The sequence below is a fragment of the Puma concolor genome, chromosome D1 (genome assembly GCF_028749965.1).
Source record: "Puma concolor isolate L17-30 chromosome D1, mPumCon1.1.hap2, whole genome shotgun sequence".
In the NCBI taxonomy this organism is placed as follows: domain Eukaryota; kingdom Metazoa; phylum Chordata; class Mammalia; order Carnivora; family Felidae; genus Puma; species Puma concolor.
In genome coordinates, this window is record NC_141676.1 from 57,503,046 (window position 1) to 57,526,147 (window position 23,102).

Consider the following 23,102-nt stretch of genomic DNA (forward strand, 5'->3'; position numbering starts at 1 on the left):
CCCATGTGACAGGACTCCAAATTGTGATGAGCTACCTTCTTATCTCCACCCAGTCCCCCAGCCCCTACTCCCCATCCACCACATACCACACCTACCCCAGTGCAGCCCTGGGCTGCTGGGTGGAGACATAGGCAGAGAAGTGGAGCATCCAAGAAGGCAGGTATCAGGCAAAGATAAAGGACACAGCCCAAGGGGGTTTGGAGGTCATCAGGAAGAAAGATACTAGGCCAAAGAGAGCTCTTAACAACCAGCCAAACTATCAGCTAAGACATAACCTAAAAATCCTGGAGACTTCTTCCAGGGTGGTGGGATTCCACATCCTGGGCTCCTATAAGTCCTGGAGCTTAGCTCTCACTTGTGTGGGGTTCTCCTCTGAGGCTCCCCAGCAGGCCATACCCCATCCCACCCTATTCATCCCTCCATCAAGGGACCTGAGCCACCCTCTCTTCTCCCTGCCCCCTTCCCTGCTCACACTGGGGCCTCAGGGCACAGCGTTCCCTAGGCAGTGCTGAAGCTACCTTCTCTGACTGGCCCACCTTCCTCCATCTACCCCTTGGACCTGTGCATCTCCCATAGATTGCCTAGATTTCAAATTGGGAGCCCTCTCTGTCAGGAAGCCTTCCCAGATCCTCCATTCAGGCAGGGTCAGGGCCTTCATCCCTCACCCCATAGTCTGTATTAACCTCTGTCTCTGTGGCTGATCCATTGTAAGTGTTTTCTGCCCATCTCTCCCTCTAGACTCTCTGCTGCCTGTGTTAACTCAGACATTGTGGAGATGATATTTTAAAAAATTGCATAAAATGACATAAAAATGACATAAAAAAAGCTAAGAGCTTTTTAATTTAACAAAATTTTTCAGAAATCAGCTCTATGCTGGGCACTGCTTTGTGACAAGCTGTGTTCAAGGTTAACTCTGGCCCTCGGGCCTTTTTCATCAGAGTTGTTCCAGTGTAAAGTTGCTGTTTGCCCCCCCAGGGCTGGGAGTAGGGGGTCTGCCTTGCTTGGTAGAAGGTTCGAAGCTCTGTCTCTAGGCCAGGGAATTTTAAGTCTGGTAGAGCTGCTGGAGTAGGAGGAAGTGTCTGCAGGCCCCCTGACCTTGGGCCCCAGGCCTGCCTGCCCTCCAAGTCCATGTTCACCAGAGCCTTGGCGGGCTCTTGGTAGTTTGAGGACTGGATAAATGAATCTGGGCACCCTATTGTCCTGACCCATCAATTTGTCCTGTCTTGTCATCCTTTACCTGAAAGGGTTTCCTGGGGACACAGGCTAGAGAAGTGGGTGGGAGCACTGTCAGATGGGAGAGGAGAACAGAATCAGGTGGATGAGACCAAGGGCGGGTATATGGGTGGGGAAATGCCTGGGGGTAGATGAAGCATCCTCACTAGACCTAGGCAGGAAGTGGCTGCCTCTTCACCTGGGTGTGGCACCATCCTAACTTTCAGTAACTTGATCCCCATCCAGCCCACCTGAAGAGGCTTCAGAGCCCAGAGGTCATAGGTCATCACTGCCCAGTCCCAAGGGGGTCTGTTCTTAGTACCCCAGCCCAGCGGAAAGAGCACTGGGCAGTGAGTCAGGGAAGTATATGACTTTGGGCAGAAGACTCACGTCTTCTCTGTGAGCCTCAGTTTCCCCATCTGTACAATGAGAAAATGGACTTTGTAACCCCTAGAAGCGCTCCAGTCAGGACAGTGTACAGGCGGGATGAAGTAGAAGAAATTGTCCTTGTGTGCAGAGTGTTGGCTTGATGCTCCCATATCTCTCATCCCATCTAATCTCACAGCCACAGAGTAAGAAAGAAATATCTCTGCCCAAGTACAGCTAACAAAGTGAGGGCACAGGCTGCTTTGACCCCTTCGAAAGTCACACCTTTGGGCAGGGAGGGCCTTTGAATTGAAGTGAGGCTACCAAATTTTTGCTCTAGGCAAAGAAGAGTGCCTTGGATATGTTTTGGTTTTGTGGTAAAATATGTAACAAAAAATTACCATTTTAACCATGTTCATATGTACAATTCAGTGGCATTAAGTACATTTATGATGTTGTATAACCATCACTGCTATATATTTCCAGAACTTTTCCATCATTCCAAACAGAAACTCTGTACCCATCAAACAATAACAATAACTCTCCGTTCCTCCTCCCACCCTGGTGCCTGGTACCCTGTTGTTCTACTTTCCGCCTGTTCTAGTACCTCATGTAGGTGACATCATCCTATATTTGCCCTTTTTTTGGTCTGGCTTATTTCGCTTAGCGTAGTGTTTTCAAGATTCATCCATGTTGCAACACATGTCAGAACTCCCTTCCTTTTGAAGGCTGGATAGTATTCCATTGTGCGGCTAGACCACATTTTGTTTATCGTTTCATCTTGTTTTCATCTTACGGCTCTTGTGAACATTGCGGCTATGAACATGGGTATACAAATATCTGTTTGAGTCTCGGCTTTCAATTCTTTTGGGTATATACCTAGAAGTGAAATTGCTGAATCATATGATAATTCTAAGTTTTACTCTTTGAGGAACCCCCGAACCTTTTTCACAGCAGCTGCACCATTTTACATTCCTGCCAGCAATGAGCAAGTGTTCCAATTTCTCGTGGGGACACAGGCCAGAGATACTTATTTTCCTTTTTATTATTTTATAGTAATAGCCATCCTAATGTGTGGTTGGCCTGAATTTTTTTTTTTCTTAGCAATTTTACCTTCCAGAGTCCTTTTGTCAGAGGAAAAGTTACCCAAAGGCTACGTGAAGTCTGGGTGAGGAGTTGGCAGTGGTTAACTGGGGACAGGAGGGGCTGATGAAGTATATGCCTGTGGAGGGTGCTCACATGTGAGACTACTTTCTCTTGCTCCTTCCTTCCCTGCCCTGCCCCACCCAGAGGTCCTTAAGATCTTTATGAGGAACCTGGTGGCGCAGTGCGAAATGTCCCTGACTCATGGTCACTGAAGTCACTTCCCTCCTGGGGTTCGAACTGGAGGAAGCCAAGTGTAACAGTGGCAGGAAGCTTCTCATTTTTTGTCCTTGGGGCAAGACTTTGCCAACCACCTTGGAGGAGGCCCTTTCTGCTTTGCCGGTCACTTGAGGCTATCAGATGTAAATAGGCCCTGGCAGAACAAAACAGGACCTTTGTGGTCTGATAAAGTCTGCCTTTCCTGGGATCCAACGGGATGCAGAGCAAGGGAGAAAGGTAATCGTTTTTAGGGGACAGAGGAGCTTCCGGGTACAAATGGAAGAAGTCCCAGCCCCTGCCCTTGAGAGGTTCAGAACTGTTCGACTCTCTCCCGGGATAACCATCCCCAATAAGCACCACTGGTCAGTGAGAAAGGACCCTTGGATCCCCAAGAGGAATTCAGTGGTGTGGGAAAGGAGGCTTATGCTGGTGACAAAACTCAACTCTGCTGCTGAAGACCTAGAAGTCCCTTTGAACTTTCCTCCTGGAGAAAATTGCCTGAGCCCAGGAATGTGAATGAGAGCTGGGGCTTCAGAGTAATGCGGTCAAGGCTGTTGGGGCTTTGAGCAGGGAGGTGGAGCACTTGGTTGAAATGAGCTAGCCCCGAGGGTTTTGAGTAGTCCTATGAAGCAAGAGAAAAGGTCCCCAGAGGGGAAGATTGGACTTCCTTTTGATAAGATCTTGAAGGATCTCAGGCAATTAATGGGAGAAAAAATGTGAGCATAATTTATGCCCTGAGCTGGGGGAGTGACCATACCAGTTACACATAGTTCTCAAGTTCTTGGCTTCTCTAGCTCCCTAGAAGTGGGGCAGGGTGAGGGGCACCAAGACGAGTATTATGCCTTTCTGAACTCAGGCCAGCTCAAGACAACCCGGGGGAATAAGAAGGGAAGTTTCTGGACCTCTCTTTGCACTTTGGTTCCCTGCAAGTCCTTCTCAGATACACTTCAAGAGCTCCCCAGCTGTTCCTCATCCTCTGTATTCTACCATGGCCCCTGCCTAGGACTGTATCCCAGGACAGCACTCAAGTGCTCGGGTTATGTTCTGTTCACACCCCCTTTCAAAATTTATCCAGCTTGTGCCCAGATCCCTCTGAATCTGACAGGGACACTGAACTCAGCTGACAGACTAAATTGACTTGAGAAGTTGATGGCAATAGTAGTTGCTTAATCCAGCCAACAGAGCTTCACAGATATCTCTTCCCCTATTCCATTCACATTTTACCAGGGATCTTACTCCAAAACACAAGTCTGAAAAATAGACTGTTGGAATGTACTACCTCATTTTGCAATTGTGCAAAGAAGGTGTGATTCCACTGGTGGGATTTTAGGCACCTTGAAAGGATGTTTGGGAAGATATTTTCTTAATAAATAGGCATCCTCTGCTAATCCATAGACAGTATTTTCTGCCTACAGGTGAGGGGCTAAACAGGCTAAGCCCCAGGTGTGACCTTCATTTCCACTTCTCTGGCCAAGATGCTAAATTCACGCTTCCCATGAGTCCTGAAGCAGGTTTTACCAGTCACCATGGCCATGTGCCTGGGCAATCAAATATGCCTAAGATGAAATCTTGATTATGCAAAAGGACTCTTTAGCCTGCAGTATTTTCCAGGCCCAGCACATAAATGAAAACATTTCTTTTTTTTTTTTTTTTTTAATGTGTATTTATTTTTGAGAGAGTGCAAGCAGGGGAGGGGCAGAGAGAGGGAGACAGAGGATCCGATCTGGCTCCACACTGACAGCAGCAAGCCCAATGTGGGGCTTAAACTCACATACCACAAGATCCTGACCTGAGCCAAAGTTGGACGCTCAACTGACTGAACCACCCAGGTGCCCTGAAAACATTTCTTCTTGACTACACTTAGAAGGAAAACAAAGACAAGCAGGATAAAGGGCACAATAAGAGGACAAAGCAAGAACCAAGGAACTGAATCTGAAAGGCCATCAAATCTTCATTCCATCAGCTTGTTCATTTATACTTTATATTTGCTAATTCATTGTTTCAACGAACCAATCTTCACTCAAAGAGTGAACAAGTCTTCATTCAATCAAATATCTCTTATTTACTGGAGCATCTAGTCAATTTCATTCATTCATTCATTCAATCACTTTCTTTAACAAGTCAACCATCATCCATCCAACAAAGTACTAGGTTGTCTTTCAGTCTTCATTCATTCAACTATGTGTCCCAAATATCAAAGCTCAGGGCTGGAAGAGACCTCAAAGGCCACCTAGTTCAGCCAATTTAATCTAGTAGGAATCCTTTCCATTGCAGCCTTGTCAGGTAGTCACCTAGACTCTATCAAGCACCTCTAATAATGGAGAGCTCACTATCTTTAAAGGCTGCCTGGACAGTTGTGGGGAGAAAATATTTCTCAAGCTCCCTTGTAACACTCATCTGTTTCTGTGCTGCTTTCCAGGCCACCCAGAACAACTCAGCTCCTGTGCGCATCAGCACAGAGTGCATCAGCAGGTACAGAAGAAGATTGAAGATTGTGTCCCCTGGGCGCCTTCCTTTCCTCACCTGGCTGTAGTGGGAAATGTTCCCTCTTTGTTCCAGTCTCTCTCTTGTGGTCAGACAGGACTCACTTAGTCTAGAGCTCTCTCCTGGTTTGGGGAATGGAATGGGAGGTCACATTCTACGTGTGATGTGATCAGCTCTGTGGTAAGGAGATGATCACTTCCAGTTCTGAACAGACTAAGCCCTGGAGTGTTTCTCATGCCTGCTATTTTGCTGAAAGGGTCTCCCCTCATCCTGTTCCACATCCCCATCCCACTTTCACTACAGCTGAGCACCCTAAGGGCAGCTGGTCCATGGACTTGCTAAGACCTCAGGGTTGGCCTGACCCAAAGCTCTGCCCAAACAGCAGCAACAGGGATTAGGTGGGCCAGCCAGTCCTTCTCTGAGGTCTGAGGACAGAGTTAAGCCACTGGAAGCAGATGAGGCAGGAAGATGGAAAGAAGGGAGTAGGTAGATACTAGAGTCAATATAGGCCACGAGAAAGCAGAGGCCGAGGGAAGGAAATGATCCACTGCACCAGTCACGTCATGGGAGCAAGGGTCAGAGACAAACTGACCGATTTAAACAGAAAGATCATTTCTTCAAAGGGACTGTCGGTAACTTGCAGAAACTGGTTTCCAGTTACAGGGTGATTTAGTAGGGAGGTATATATTTGATTCTAAAGAATTATAGCACATGACAGGAAAACATATATTTGTTTCAGAAAATTTAAAACTTCCCTTCCCCCTGGCTTCCAAGGAAGACACATCCAGGTAGTTGGAGGGTTTTGGGTTTGCTGAGAACAAAGTCTTGTTCAGGATCACGATGGCCTTTCTTATACTAGATCACAGCCTCCTTACATCAGGGGTAAGGAAGAGAAGCCCAGAGCAAATGGTGCTACAAAGAAGACGGAGGTAAGAAAGGTGGGCATAGAGAAGACCCTGGAGAGGAGAGAGGCCTAGGGTCACTTGGAGGGACAAAGAACTACTTGATGCAAAACCCTTCTCCAGCTCTAGATCAAATCTTCAATACAACATCCATTTCTCACTAGAGCCTTGTGGTGAAGGCAAACTCTGGGGTAATTAAGTGCCGAGGCTTGCTCCTCCAGGCAAGGCGGTCACACCTAGACTGCATTTTGAGACACTGCCCAGGTTTTTGATGGTAAATTCAATTCTCAGCTGAATTTGGGTTTCAATCTTTACCCTAAATAAAGAGCCAAATGTACTACATTGTACCTAGAGTTAACAATACAGTATCGTGCACTCAAAGTTTTGCTAAGAGGGTAAACTGCATGCTAAATGTTCTTGCCACTATAAAAAATAAAAAGCCAAACATGCCCCTCCCTCCCCATCTCTGCCAAAGTGTCAGTGTAGGCTGATCCAGCCTGAGCAGAGATGGTCTTGGAATATTACCTCAAGACTAAAGGGAATTTGTGATTGTGAAGTCGACATTCTGGCATGACCCAGGATGGATTTTTCAGAAGGTATATTAATCAGGATCCCTTGTTTGTTTGTAAATCATGGGAATTCATTTCTAATACATTAAGCAAATCAAACAAACAAAACCCAAAGACATAAAAGGGAGGATGGAATTATTGGCTCACAAGAATGTGAAACCCAAGAATATAGCTAGCTTCAGGAATGGTTAGATCCAGGCACACAAGTCAAGTCATCAGGAATTTTTCTCCATCTCACCACTTTGCCTTCCCCTGCTTTGGCTTCTCTCTCAGGATATGTTCCCCATCTAGTGGCAAATGACCCCCAAGAGCTCCATCCTGACATCATCAGCTCTACTGGAAAGAGCTTAATTTCTCCATGGTTCTGAGGAAATTACCAGGACTGAGTCTCGTGGGACTGACTGCTTATTTCCCCAACCCTGGAGTTGGGAGGGTGGGGTCAGCCACACAGGAACTCCTTGAATGGAGAGTGCAGGCAGGAAAGTCTCCCAAAGGAAATGAGGGTGCTGATACAAGAAATGGGAACAGCAAAACAACAGTCAGTGAAAAATTGAGACATACACCCAATGAAGTGGGCTTAGGAGACTGATAAAAAAAAAAAAAAAAAAAGCAAACCCAAATTTCCTTGTGTGACCCCAGGCTGGAAATTGATGTTTAATCCAGCCATGAAGGATGCATGATTTATTAGGAAGCTAGAGTGTCTCCAGGAAGGGCAGAGGTGGATTAGATACCCTTGGTTGATTTGTCCTCCCCCTCCCTCCCCTTTTAGCCTTAGCTTTAGAGACAGGATTTCCTGGAGCTGGAACCACTGAAGCCTCTGGTCAAGGCCACATGCTACCATAAAGGAGAGAGATTTGCAGAGAGTGCAGCCCCAGGGACAAGAGAAGAATATGCTGACTGTGGTTGCAGCTTCCCTCTGAAATGTTGCAGGGTGGTGGTGGGAGTGAGGGAGAGAAATGGCAAAGAATAAGAGGCTTTAGGCTCTAGTAGTAGGAATCAAACAAATTCAAAGCCACAAATCAATGCCTTCATCGCTGCAGGAGTGACCAGTGCCACATAAAGGGGTATGCAGTGAACTGGGAAGGTGTCAAGATTCGTACGACTTACAGACCGTGAAAAGGAGGCAAGTGCTCTCCACATGTGCTAAGAGTGAAGAGATCTGTGCTATGAGCCATGAGCCTTGGGCCAAGAAGTGCTTGATGACAGCTTGGAGAATCTGGCCCTGTTAGAACAGCTGCGACAGAGAGAGAGACCTTATTGAAAAGGGCAGAAATTCCCTGGATTTCCTATGCTGGATATCTTCTTTTTTTTTAATTGAAAAAAAATTTTTTTTTTTTTTGAGACAGACAGAGTGGAGGAGGAACAGAGAGATGGAGAGAGACTCCCAATCAGGCTCCACACTGAACCCATGAACCGTGAGATCATGACCTGAGCCGAAACCAAAAGTCAGACACTTAACCACCCGGGCGCCCTCGATATCTTCTTTTTTTGTTTAACATTTATTCATTTTTGACAGGCAGAGAGTGAGTGGGGGAGGGGCAGAGAGAGAGGGAGACACAGAATCTGAAGCAGGCTCCAGGCTCTGAGTTGTCTGCACAGAGCCTGACGTGGGACTCAAACCCACGAACTGTGAGATCATGACCTGAGCTGAAGTCAGATGCCTAACCAACTGAGCCATCCAGGTACCTCTGAGGTGTTCTATTCTCTGCCCCTCCCCTTGTCTCTGGTCTGGGGAAGCTGACTCGTGTAGATTTAATTAACAGGAGTCTTGCTTCTGGCTTCACTTGGATTTGGCCAATGGAGAGTCCCAGCTGCAGATCTGAGGAAGGGAGGAGAGTAAGGTCAAAGTGTTTTCTTCCCTTGGTTCCCTTCTTGTGGTAGAGCCTTGGGCTGTCTCTGCCGTCAACTCAAGGTCACTCCTCTTCTCAAAGAAGCCTGCTCCACAAGACTCTCCTACCTTTTGGTAACTACTCCCCACTCCACCTTGGCCATTCAGGCCTAGAGGTGATGACAACTCTAGGTTCTTGCACTTGAGGCTCCCCTGCACTTTGTAAATAGTCCCTTTATAAGTAAAACCTCCTTCTATTTTCATTTGAGTGGGCCATCTGTTTGTTGTTGGAACCCTGAATGAAACTGCCCCCGAAATTCTCCCTTTTAACTAAATGGGAGGAGGAAAAGGTGGGGGGGGGGGAGCTGAGGGGACAGTCCTCAGAGAATAAGAAAGAGCAGCAGAGTGTTGGCTGAGGAGCCACTGGGGAGGCAGAGGGGATGTGGATATGCTCAGCCTCCTGTTCGGAACGAAGGCTAAAGTCCTGGGCATCCTTTCTTCCACTAGGGAGAGTCTGGTACCCAGGAGGATTGGCACTTGCCAGGTCCCTGTATTTGCTAGTAAGATTGAAAGGCAGACTAAGGAATTCCAAGGACTCGTGAGTTTGAAGCACTCCTGTATTTCTTTTCACCGTGACCAAGAAGGCCATCTCATGGCAGATGTACCTCTGAGGAAGCTTACTTAATGCATCATTTTTCCCCTTTCCAAGAGATGAGGCACTCAAACCTGAGGCAAGCAGGGGACTTCCTCATGGTGGGGGAGGGAAGGAGAGTCGAAGATGTGGGGATAGGGCTTGTCTCTGAGGGCAGAGGAAGTGAGAAAGAGGATCAAGGCTGGAAATTCCACCAGCTCTCCAGACCCCTTTTAATGCTATTGCTTCCACATTTCAACCAACAGTGGTTGAAAAACCTCCCTTGTTTCTCTTCCCCAGCAAAGCACACTGTGTATATATGAGGCATGGTGGAGGGAGAGTAGAGGCTTCTGAGAGGCTCCCTTGAAAAGACTGGGGGTGCCTGCACAGGGGGAGAGGAGCTCCTCCCACTGGATGCTTCCTGAGCTAGAACCCCACAGGCTCATCCTAGTGCTACTGCTGGAATAAAGTGTGGTGAGAAAGCAGGGCTGAGGGGAAGGAGACTGGCGAATGTTTGTGAACATAGACGGCAAACCAGAGAGTTCTGAAGGTGGGAGGTTCGTGAAAGGGCCTATGTGAGCAAGCTTGTCAGGACCAGGATGTGGTGGGCCTGGGAGGAAAATTGGGCTATCCTCATACTTCTCATGGCTCCATGAGACAGAGCATGAACTTTAGAAGAGGGGCAGGGACCAGGGGGCTAGACAGCAGCCACTGGGCCAAGCAATGTGACCCTGACTTGGAGGAGGGACTGGGGACAGACAGATGATAGGGAAACCAGGTGGCCGCTATCTGTAGAAGTCCTTGGCAATGAGGGGGCCATAGAGCTTAACAGTAGCTAAGAAACCACGTATGTCCCCTCTGTGGAGACTACCACATCATAAAGGCTACTAAGGGCAGACATAACCACAGTAAAGTCAGGGACCCCTTTCCACTGCACAGCAAGGTCAGGCTGTCAGGAGGTCTCATGAAGCTTCCTCCCCTCTTTTTTGGTGACCAGAAAAGAGAGCAGAGTATGCCATTGGCATACCATCATCCATCCCCATACCAAGCCCCCGAAGTCAGAGTTCTAATTGGGGTGGGGATAGGAGGATTGCTATGAATTGAATAGTAGATTAAAGTTTTGAACTGGACTGGTCTAGGGCACCTAGGTGGCTCAGTTGGTAAGCATCTGACTTCGGCTCAAATCGTGATTTGCGGTGAGTTGGAGCCCTCTATTGGGCTCTGTACCGACAGCTCAGAGCCTGGAACCTGCTTTGGATTCTGCGTCTCCCTCTCTCTCTCTGCCCCTCTCCTGCTCACACTCTGTCTCTCCCTCTCTCTGTCTCAAAAATAAACATTTAAAAAAATTAAAGGGGCACCTGGGTGGCTCAGTTGGTTGAGCATCCGACTTCGGCTCAGGTCATGATCTTGCAGTCCGTGAGTTCGAGCCCCACGTTGGACTCTGTGCTGGCAGCTGGGAGCCTGGAACCTGCTTCCAATTCTGTGTCTCCCTCTCTCTCTGCCCCTCCCCTGCTCATGCTCTGTGTCTCTCTCTGTCAAAAATAAATAAACATTAAAAAAAATTAAACTGGCCTGGTCTAAGTTTTACTAACTGAAAGAGACCAGAAAGTTATAAAAACTCTACCTATGGTATTAAAAAAGAGTCAAGGGAGTGACTAGGGAGAAAAAGACTTAGGACTGCTTCTACCTTAACAGGTTAAAACTCAACAACCAGTTGCAGTAACAAAATGGCCACTGGCCATCCCACCAACCTGAGCAAAAGAGAGCATCTGTGAACCAGAATGCCTGCAAAAGTCCTGAGATTCACTCCATGAGGCCCCTCCTGAACCAATCACTGTGGCCAAGAGATGGAATGTGCTGATTAGTCAAGGTTAGCTCATATTTGTACTTCTGGAGTTGGTTTCCCTGGAACCACAGGGTTCCCCAAAGGGATGTGGGTATTACAGGGAAGAGGGAAGGGAGGATGAATTTGGGGAAGTATTGCATTAGGGATTGTTCCCCATTTACTCCTCTGAGAGCACAGTTTCTGCCTCAGGAAGAGAATGGAGCTAAAACTAAAATCCCAGGTGTTTTGTAATTCCCAGAATGAGAGCCTGTGGCACACTTGAAGACAATGTTAACAGGTACTGAGTGGCAAAGCAGAATTAAATATCCCTGCAGTAAGAAAAAGGGAGTGTGAGCACTCTGGAGGGGAGTCCAGGGGCCTGCCAGCTGGAGGGGGCACCGTGATGGAGGGAAAACAGGAGTTGGCTGCTGCAGGGAGAAAAATCCTGTCCCAGGGGGATTTTCTAAAGTGAAATTGTGGAAGCAAAAGTGAAAGAAGCCAAAAAAAAAAAAAAAAAAAAAAAAAGCCCGCTCCTCTGTTTCCCATAGGAAACCAGTTAAAAAGGCAATTCTTCCTATTATAGACCAGAGTGGGGAGACAAGATGACTAAATGTAATGTGGTATCCTGGATTGGATCCTGGAATTAAAGAGGATGTTACTGGAAAAAATGGTGAAATCCAGTAAAAGTCTGGAGTGTAGTTAATAGTAATTACCAATGTCAGTTTCTTAATTGTGTTAAATGTACCACAGGAACTCAAGATACTAACAAAGGAGGAAACTGGGGAAAGGGTATATGGGACCTCTCTGTAGTATCTTTGCAACTTTCCTATAAATCTAAAATTATTCCAAAATAAAGCATTATTTTTTAATTAAAAAGTTTTAATGTTTATTTTTGAGAGAGAGAGAGACAGAGAGAGAGACAGGTGAGTGGGAGAGGGGCAGAGATAGACACACACACACAGAATCCAATGAGGGCTCCAGGCTCTGAGCTGTCAGCACAGAGCCTGATGTGGGGCTTGAACTCATGAACCGCGAGTTCAGGACCTGAGCCAAAGTCAGACGCTTAACCAACTGAGCCACCCAGGAGCCCCTATTTTTTAATTTTTAAAAAAATGTTTATTTATTTTTGAGATTGAAAGAGAGAGAGCAGGGGAGGGGCAGAGAGAGGGAGACAGAGGATCTGAAGCAGGCTCTATGCTGACAGCAGACAATGCGATATGGGGTTCGGACACTTAACCCACTAAGCCACCCAGGTGCCCCTAAAGTTTATGTTTCTTAAAGTTAGTTTCTCATGCTGTAGATTCACTTTTACTGTGTGGAGAAGTCCCACATCTGGGACTATACATATAAATGAAAACGCATCCGCCTTTAGGTATCATGGCATTACCAGTACAGTGGGGACAGTGGAAAGAGCCAAGTGCCAGCCATAACTCCTCCAGGATCCTGTGAACTGGCCATGCACGATGAGATGGAGCCCGTGATGCATTTAGCACAGGGCCGGGCACATAACTAATGCCCAGTGGAGGTTAGCAGTCTTCATTCTGCACGTATCTGGAGATATTATAATGTGTCTGCCCTTTCCCGTTGGCTTCTCACGTCCCCTGTCCAGGAGGTAGGGTGCGTTGTTCATCTGCTTAATTGAGTCTTTCTACAGGTTCGAGAACCCCAGCCCCGAGGCCCCTGCATCTTTGGTGCAAATTGTCTATGCCTTACCTCCTGTCATATGCGTGGACAGCTGAGAGGACTCTGTGCTGGGCTCTAACCTGATTAATGTCGTTTAATCCTGACATCAGCCTGGGAGGGTAGGGATCACTGTCCCCATTTTACAGATGGCTGCAAAGGCTGGTATTTGCTTTCTCTCAGAGCAGCCTCCTGAGACAGATAAGACAAACAGCACCAATAACTCTGAGTCCAGGTGAGCTGATAAGCTGTAAAAAAAAAAAAAAAAAAAAAAAAACAAAACAAACAAACGGGGACTGCTGGAGAACTCAGAGAGGAAAGGTCACCTCCGTGTCCCACAGTCAGTGGACTTTGGGGCCAGGAGGTTTCCAGGGAGAAGGGGATGAAGAGAGAATCCGAGAGCAGGAGATAGTGAGAGCCTTGGCACTGAGATTGAATTCCCAGAAGTCCAGCAGTTCTCAGGCAGTCTGTCTGGGTGGGCTAGAACCCAGGATCCACGCACAGAGTGGGTTGGGACCACAAGCAGAGGGATTGGTGGGACCCCATAGGGCTCTTTACATCCCAGTCCCTGGGATGAATCTTGCCCCGAGGTTAACATTTACATTCCATCATCGGTAGCTAAGGACTGCCCACTCCAGGGCCTCTTTGTTTCTGTTGGAAAGAGACCGTGCTAGGGCCTTTATGGGTCAGTGCTGGGAGGACTCAAAATAGGGCGTAGATGGGAGAAACAATTTAGTATCTATTTTGTGCCAAGCCCTAAAATGTGCTGTGGGGATCAAGACGACTCAAACCCCTTTCCCAAGGAGCACTTGGGCTGGGGAGTATACTGACTGCCATGCGCAACGTGGTGAGCTAGTCTGTGAGAAACAGGGCCCGGGCCTGCAGGTGCTCAGAGAAAGCTCCCAGCCTCTGAGGGTGGAGGGTGTCCCTGGCCAGACCTTGCCAACCTGGCAAGTTGTCCAACGTCATCAGTAGTCCTATTGGGAAGGAGTCCAACGTCATCAGTAGTCCTATTGGGAAGGAGAGCCCTGAGTTCTTTGGCTGCCTCTCCAGGAGAAGAATCAGATCCAGGAAGCAGTGGGGCCCCGCCAGAGGCCCAGCAGGGCAACCCTCTTCCCACGGGAGGGCGGTATCTGGGCAAGGGCCCGTTGAGCAGGGGCTTGGCTCCCAGCAGACGTGATGGCCTCTTACTGTTCCATGTGACCTCTATACCTCATACAATGGGTGTGATGCTCTGAACGTGCTGTTTGCCAGCTGTCTGGAATCAGACCAACCCAGCAGGCCTATTCTGACCTCACATGCTAAGGCTCACAGTGACAAGTACAGAACTCTCTCAAGTGCTCTGGCTACTTCTCCGAGGACAGGCACAGTGCTAAAAATCTTCTGGGCCTGTAGCTCAAGTCGAAGCCTATGCTTCAGCAGAGCCCCAGGGAAAGTGCTGTCTTGTGATGGTGAGAACGCAGGCAGCGTGCTTGTGCACTCGTAAGTGTTGTCCGTTACTTGGGGACCTTTCTTTGCGCAAGCATTCTTCCTACTCTTGTGAGATGAGTAGGAAGGAGTCGAGATGATTCCCTATTAGAGGAAATCCCATGATTTCAGGGAAGAAGGGCCTAGAGAGCCCTGGAGGCACATGGGACACCGAGTACTAAGAAGGAAGCAGTGTGGTAGGAGTCTCAGTAGCTTTCAGGGTCTTAGATGAGATGCGGGAAGAAAGACCATGAGGCTGGGTACAAGGTGGATCGTGCCACGGACAACATGGGACCTGAGATTATTGCTATAGGTGGGGAGATGGAGAGGGACACCCATGGACAGGGGACCTGCCTGGGCCTAGCCCTGTCCCTGTCAGGGTCACTGGATCCTGGATCATCAGAGACAAAGGAGCTGTGGAGCCCATGGCATCCAATCCATTATAAGACCAAGGCCTAGAGGTGAAAATGACATGTCCTAAATCATCTGGTGTGTCAGGGCATGGGCCAGCCTCAAACCAGGGTCCTGCCTCCCAGACCAGAGCATTTCGTTTCCCTGCTTAGGCAAGTCAAACCCAGCAGGCAATGTTCTATCTGGGGCTGGAGAATGGACCCCTGCAGAGACTGGTGTCTCTGCCTTATTTCTCAGATAATGAAGTGCATGTCAGAGAGGGGCAGGGACTTGCCAGAGGTCAGGCAGCCAGAGAGCAACAAAACCTACCCACAAGACTCAGGTGTCCTGACCCCCGGCCCAAGACATCTCATTGCACAGATGTCTCCCAAGGAGAGGAGAAAAGACCTCACATTTACTGAACACCTGTTATGTGCCAGGTCCTCCACACACATTCTTTCCAATCTCCAAAACCTTGGAGACAGATGTTCTTGTCCATGTTTAACAAATCAGGAACAGAGGTTCAGAGATGCAAAGCAACTTGCTCAAGGCCACTCAGCTGGTAGATGGCAGCCCAGAAACTCAAGCCCAGGTCTGCTACTTCTAAAGCCTGTGCTCTTGTTCTTACCCAGGCTAGGTTGGGTTTGGGACCCAGGGCTGACAATGCAAGGAAGTAGCAGGGGAGGGGAAACCAGGGGCAAACTCCGGGCACTGCCCAGGTTCCCAGACGCTTGGTTCGACCCGTGATAAAGATCAACAGAAATGACCTTGGGACAGCAGGATCCTACCTCCCGCTGACAGGTTTTTTTAAATGGTGTATTGACAGAGAAAGACAGATACCATATATTTTCACTCTTATGTGGATCCTGAGAAACTTAACAGAAACCCATGGGGGAGGGGAAGGAAAAAAAAAAAAAGAGGTTAGAGTGGGAGAGAGCCAAAGCATAAGAGACTCTTAAAAACTGAGAACAAACTGAGGGTTGATGGGGGGTGGGAGGGAGGGGAGGGTGGGTGATGGGTATTGAGGAGGGCACCTGTTGGGATGAGCACTGGGTGTTATATGGAAACCAATTTGACAATAAATTTCATATATTGAAAAAAAAAAAAAAAGGTGTATTGATCCACACCCTGCAACAAAACCACACAAAACAAACAGAGGTGATGGCATAGTTTCTGGTGTTGCTGAGATACTCATCATGAAGTGGCAAGAGGCCAAGGCCCCACTGGCCACAGGAGCTCAGATTTCTAGACTGATTTAGGAATTTAGACTCTCACAGTTCTAACGTGAGAGAACTTGGGAGGAACCTCCCAAGCTGTCAATCTACCCCAAGAGAGGAATCCTCTCAACAGACTTCCCAACTAGGTTGATCCAACCCTCTCTCACACCCTCACTGACTATCTCTAGAAGCCACCCCTTTCGCTGTGGGGCTGTCTTTCTCACTCTGAGCTGAGACCAGCCTCCTGAGACATCCCCATAGTCTCCTTTGAGGCCCAAAGTTAGCTGCCCTATGGCCCTAGGTGGCCCTATTGAGCTAAGAGGACAGTGACTATGCATCTTCTCTGCTCTGGGTCTGAAACTACCTGGCCAGAGGCATTAGTGCCAAAACGATTCCTGAGAAATGGGCACAAAGCTACAGAGAAAACTGGTTGGTCTCCTCCTACTTTCTAGGCTTTATGCCTCTGCTAATATAGCCAGACATCAAATCCACCTCTGTGCTGACCACATCCCACTGTGTTCTTATCATCTCAGACCCCAGGCTTTTAAAAATCTGTTTCAAGAACAAGATCTTGCATTTCTTTTTTAATTTCCATCTTGTGAATATTAGCAACTCATAGTGATATGATGCTTTACAGTTTATATACAGTCCCTTCACATGCATCATCTCCTTTCATGCTTAGGACAGCTTACTGGACACCACAGAGATGGCTGATGGGAAGTGTCCCCTGGGGAGGCTGGTCCCAGCAGGGGTCCCAGCAACAGCTGCTGAGATGACCATGAGCATTAAGTGGTCAGGATCCTGTGCTCTGAGGAGTGATAGTTACCAAACCACAGGAGCCCAGAGAAGGGAAAACCATGTGCAGTCCATAGGATATCCACAAAAGCTTCCTGCGGGATGCCTCAGAGGCAGTGCAGAGCCTGGGGGTAGGGCTCCAGAAAGAAACAAGTGTGATTAGGAGGCTGCAGGAAGAGGGGAGAATGAGTGGAGTCTGCCTGGTTTGGGTGGAGTCCTTCCCAAGGCAGAGGGTGGGTCAGATGCTTTTGAAGGTTCCCCAAACAGTGTTTGGGTCCCCTCAAATAAGTGTTACCCACCCTCCTTCTCTCTTACTGGCTGGGGAAGAAACAAAAGCTCAGCCAGGATTAGAGTCAGGGTGTCCTAGATCACGACTTAGCCAGGGATCTTCACCACCCCTGAACCAGGCTGGTCCAACAGTCTGTCCTGAGCTCCCTTGGTTGGCTCGAGGAGAAGAAAACTTGCCCTTGCCCTCTTGGACTCCCATCTGATTGAGGAGACAGGCTTTCTCATGTTGCGTGAGGTCATTTAGACAAGTGGATTCTAGGAAGGCTGATGGTGGAAATGTGGTGACATTGGTGACAAGCCTGTAGGCATCACTCTGGATGGAGCTGGACCAGAATCCCATCTCACACTCCTGTCTCTGGGCCTAGGGTGGGTTGTTTGGGAGCTTAGAAAGGACCCACCCTAGTCCAGGGGCCAAGCCCATGGGTGGGTCCAAGCTAAACTTCCATACAAGGGTCCATTGTGGTTGCATGGGCTGGCCCTGGGCTCCGCCAGCCCTTCCGGCTCCCGGAAAATGTTTCCCGTCTGGCAGCTCCTGGAGCGGCCTGTCCTTGGCCAAGGTGCCAGCCCCACACCCAGGTCTCTGTAGCCCAGTGGGGATCTTGGACTCTTGTGGTTTTAGAGCTTTTGGGTCCAGCCCCCATTTCACATCCAGAGTCCCTGAGGCTCAGAGGATGGACATAGGCCAGAGCAGTACACCAGGACCAGAATCAGGATCAGAACCCAGCACTCTGGCCATTTTTTCAGTTTTCACTAACACAGGATGCAGGAGCATTTGGACTCAGAGAAGGGAAGGGGCTGTCTCATCATACAGCCAGTTGTGGCAGAGTCTGGGTGAAATGACTGGTTCCTAGGTGGCTGCTTACCTACCCTAGACCTCTCGGGAGATCTGGGCCTTCTTGGTTCAGCTGTGGCCTCAAGAGGATAGCTGTTCCTCTGTGTCTGAGGGTTAGGGGGATTTCAATCTAGCACTGACATCCCGAGTTTTCAAATCAGGTATGGATGTAGTGGACAGGATGGATAAAAGAAGCTCTGGAATTTGGGGGTTTGACAGGTTGTAGCAGCGTTAAGGCTCTGGGGTCTGAGACTCCCCAGCCCTTGCCTGGGCTGACAGCGCCATCTGGGGCCCAATCAGTGGAGTCCCACTGGGGCTACCACTATGAAACTTCATTCAGTGAAGGCCCTCTGTGCCGCCCAGTGGTAGGCGCTGGGATGAAGAAGGGATTCTGGCCCCAGATGTAAAGGGGAGTAGCCCACGGGGAGTGACCACTGGCATGAAGTGATAACAGAAAGTCCAGGGCAGAGGGAGAGCTCTGAACACCACAGGGCCGTGGAGGAGAGAAATCACCATCATGGCAAATCTCACTGACTGTCCTCTGGGCCAGTCCTGGGCCAGGCCCTAGGGACCCTCATCTAATGGAGAGGGGCAAAGTGGAGGTAGGAGCCCAGGGCCAGACACACGGAGCTGGGTCTTGGAGAATAATAGTAATTTTTCTTCTGTACCAAGGGCATTCCAGGTTCAGGGAATAGCCTGTGCAAAGGCATGGAGGAGTGAGTTTATGTGTAAGCTTGAGGGCAACAGCTGAGGAAAGACAGAGTGCCAGAATATGAGGTCAGAAAGGTCATAGCCCTGGGTACCTGTGGCCAACACAGCTTTCCCACAATTCCCTCCCCTCCTCTGCCTATCTCTTGCTTTGACCCCCTAGTGCTGGCAGGAGTCCATACCACAAACTCTAACTCCATCCCTTCTGAGTCAGGCTACTCAGCTGAGGTCCTGATTTCTGGGGGCCTCCTTTCTTCCGTAAGGCCAGGGGCTACGTCAGGCTGTCCACAGATTGATCCTAGGGACATAATCCTGTAATCTCTCTGGGAGCCTTGGCACAGCCCTTGGACCAGGGGAAGGGTCTCCAAGTAGTTACTGAACTCTGGTCACAAGTTCCTTAACTGTAAATGGGCATAATAACAGTGCCTACCTCGTGGAGATGTGGAGAGGATTGAATGAGAACATGCATATAAAGCCACCTTGCTAACGTGGATTGTTGCCAGAAAAAGAGGCTTCTTCCCATTGCCCATCCCTCTGGGCACGTCCCTTCCAAAAGGGGAAGCTCCAGATCTTGGCCCCCTGGCTACCCTCCCCCCAGCCTCAGGTCTTTTTTTACTCTCCTTACCCCAGAGAGGCTCTACTGTGTGCCCTGTGGGGTGATTTGTTTTTTTTATGTTTCTCCCCATTTTTTTTTTTTTAAGAAAATGTAAACCACAAGGGAAAAAAGAAAAGTATAAAATAAGCATCCATATGCATCCCTGGATTCAACAGTTAATGATTTGCCTTATTGCCTCATTGCTTTCTCTTTTTTAAAAATATCTGAACCATTTGGGGTGCCTGGCTGACTTAGTCGGTAGAACATGGAACTTTTTTTTTTTAATAAATGTAGTTAACTTTTAAAAAATGTTTGTTTATTTATTTTGTGGGGGGAGGGGCAGAGAGAGAGGGAGACACAGAATCGGAAGCAGGCTCCAGTCTCTGAGCCATCAGCCCAGAGCCTGATGCGGGGCTCGAACTCATGGACCGTGAGATCGTGACCTGAGCCGAAGTTGGCTGCTTAACCGACTGAGCCACCCAGGCGCCCCTACACTGCATTTTAGAACATTTCTATCATCTCAAAAAAAAACCACTCTTGTACCTTTTAGCTATCACCCACAGCCCTTAAACAGCCACAAATCTTTGTATCTCTACAGATTTACCTATTCTGAGCATTTCATATAAATGGAATCGTATAGTGTGTGGTCTTTTGTGACTTTTCCCATATACCATAAAGTTTTCAAGGTTCATCCATGTTGTAGCAGGTATCAGTATCTCATTCCTTTTTATGGCTGAAGAATACTGCATTGTATGGATGTACCACATTTTGTTTATGCATCCATCAGTTGATGGACATTTGGGTTGTTTCTACCTTTTAGCAATTAGGAATAATGCTGCTATACACATTTGTGTTCAAATTTTTGCACAGACGTACATTTCATTTCCTCCTGGGTAGACACCTAGGAGAGGAATTGCTAAGTCGTGTGGCAACTCTATATTTGACTGTTTGAAGAAGTGTGAAACTGTTTTTCAAAGTAATCGTACCATTTCACATTCCAACTAGCAATCTGTTAAGATTCTGATTTCTACATATCTTTGCCAGCCTGTTATTTTCTGACTTATTTATTATGGCCATCCTTGTGGTTAAGATGTATCTCATTGTGGTTTTGATTTACATCTCCTTGATGACTAAGGATGCCAAGAATTTTTTCTTGTGTTTATTGTTTATTTATCTATTTGCTTATTTTCCATCTTCTTTAGGAAAATGTGTACTTAGATCCATTGCCCATTTTTAAAATTGGGTTATTTGTGGGGCGCCTGGGTGGCGCAGTCGGTTAAGCGTCCGACTTCAGCCAGGTCACGATCTCGCGGTCCGTGAGTTCAAGCCCTGCATCGGGCTCTGGGCTGACAGCTCAGAGCCTGGAGCCTGTTTCCGATTCTCCCTCTCTCTCTGCCCCTCCCCCGTTCATGCTCTGTCTCTCTCTGTCCCAAAAATAAATAAATGTTGAAAAAAAAATAAAATAAAATTGGGTTATTTGTTTATTTACTTGCTTGTTTGTTTTTGCAGGCAAGAAAACCTTTTATTTTAAACCACAAATAGTCAGCAGATGGCCACAAACTCTCCATGTTTCATTAAAATCATATAAAATAAAACCTAGATTAAAAAGTACCACCGATTACTGCTCTAGAAAAACTGTGAAAATTCAAATATGTATAGTAAAAATACCACAGTATGCACAGGACTCAATTTTTAAAGCCAGTGCCTGAAATTCTGAATCGATTCTACACACAGTTTCCAGTATTAAATTGATATTTATTTTACTTGAGGATGATGGAAATTTCCAAAAAGCAGGACTATGAAAAGATAAAATGTCCATCCTTATACAAAGTAGCGTCCTAAAAATTAGCATTTACAGAATATTTGGTAAAAATAGCTTTAAAAAGTTGTCCCAAGGGCAGGTGCGTGGCTCAGTCAGCTAGGCATCTGACTTGAATTTGGCTCAGGTCATGGTCTCACGGTCCATGGGTTCAAGCCCTGCATAAGGCTCTGTGCTGAGAGTATGAAGCCTGCTTGGGACTCTCTCTCTCCCTCTCTCTCTCTGCCCCTCCCTCGTTTGCATATTCTCTTTCCCTCTCAAAATAAATAAATAAATAAACATTAAAAAATTATATAAAAAAGGGCTGCCTGGTGGCTCAGTCGTTAAGCATACAACTTCGGCTTCAGGCCACGATCTCACCATCTGTGGGTTTGAGCCCTGTGTTGGGCTCTGTGCCGACAGCTCAGAGCCTAGAGCCTGCTTCTGATCCTGTGTCTCCCTCGCTCTCTGCCCCTCCCCCACGCGTGCTCTGTCTTTCTCACTCTCTCAAAAATAAATAAACATTAAAAAATTTTTTTTCTTATATAAAAAAAAGTTGTCCCAAGAGGTGTATAAAATCAACTCCCAGTTTTTCACGATTCAGCCTACCCTGTGATCTACAGGTTCAGCTTTCCGCGCCTTTTCAGCTTTAGTTTCACCATTTGGAAATGGTGCGGTATCTTCCTTTCCAGCTTCTTGCTCTCCCTCTTTCCTTTGAGTACCTTCGTTAGTCTTTGTGCCAGGTTCTTTGTTCGCAGATGTTTTTCTTGGTTCAGGTTCAGCTTTTGGTGGAGCGGGTTTCGCTGACAATCTGGCAGACTGTCTGGTGGTCTCCTGTTCAATTGGTTTGGATCCGTCCTTGCCCTCTGTATTCTCTGGAGACTTCCTTTTGGACATAATGACTATGTTTGGGCAGCAGCAAAAAAGTAAAGCAACGGGCTGGACCTGCTGGCACCTGCCGCTGCAGCTGCTCACGCAAAGGGTACAGGATAGCTTGGCCTCTCTGACCTGACCTGCACCCCCTGCTTTTTTTTTTTAATTATTGAATTGTAATCTTTTTTTATATACCCTAGATCCAAGTCCCTTATCCCATATAAGACTTGCAAATATCTCCCCCCATTCTGTGGGTTGTCTTTGCATTTCCTTGATGGTATTCTCCGAAGCACTAACCTTTTTCACTGTGATGAAATTCAATTTGTATATTCTTGTTGCTGTTGATTGTACTTTTAGCTCTTCCATTTCATTATTTGATATATTTTGTTATTATTACTATTATTTTTTAAATGTTTATTTTTGAGAGAGAGAGAGAGACAGAGAGTGCGAGCAGGGGAGGGGTAGAGAGAGGGTGAGACACAGAAGCCGAAGCGGGCTCCAGGCTCTGAGCTGTCAGCACAGAGCCTGATGCTGGACTTGAACTCAGGAACTGTGATTTCATGACCTGAGCCGAGGTCAGATGCTTAATCGACTGAGCCACCCAGGTGCCACAGTATTTGATCTATTTTGAATTGACTTTAGTATATGGTGGGAAGGAAGCATTCAGACGCATTATTTTGCACATGGCTCCAATTGTCAAGGTAGCACAGAGCTGAGAGGATGAGAAATGCCTTCAGCCTTCGGGTCCCAGGAAGGTAACAGAAGCTTTGACTGGGAGCTGGGAGGAGAGGGAACCCAGTGTTCTTAGGTTCACCTGTCTACAGGGGAGCTTCCAGCATGTTGAGGTGGTGCGGGCAGGGAGAGAGTGAATCACAGCTCTCATGCTACAAACTCTTACTGTTCTTACCAAGATTTAGTAGATTTTCCTTAGTGAACTTTCCTTCATTTGATGTATGTCTTAGGACAATTTCTAGAAATATATGCACACACACACACACACACACACACACACACACACACACGGTTGTTCCACTGGAAAGAGGGTCTGCAGGACTCCTCACACCATGCCCAGAAGTTGTCCACCAGCTCATTCCTTTTTATTGCTGAGTAGTATTCCATTGTTTGTAGGTACCACACTTCGTTTCTCTATTTACCCATTGATGGAAATTGGCTTGCTTCTAGTTTGAGGATATTACAAATAAAGCTGCTTTGAATATTTGCATACAAGTCTTTATTTGGACATATGCTTTCATTTCTCTTGAATAAATGCCTAGAAGTGG

The 23,102-nt window shown here is 47.5% G+C and overlaps 1 pseudogene; it reads right to left on the reverse strand.

Annotated features, from left to right (window-relative positions):
- Nucleotides 1-14,167: 14,167 nt before the first annotated feature.
- LOC112865742 (high mobility group nucleosome-binding domain-containing protein 3 pseudogene) lies at nt 14,168-21,860 on the reverse strand (annotated as a pseudogene).
- Between the last annotated feature and the right edge of the window lie 1,242 nt (nt 21,861-23,102).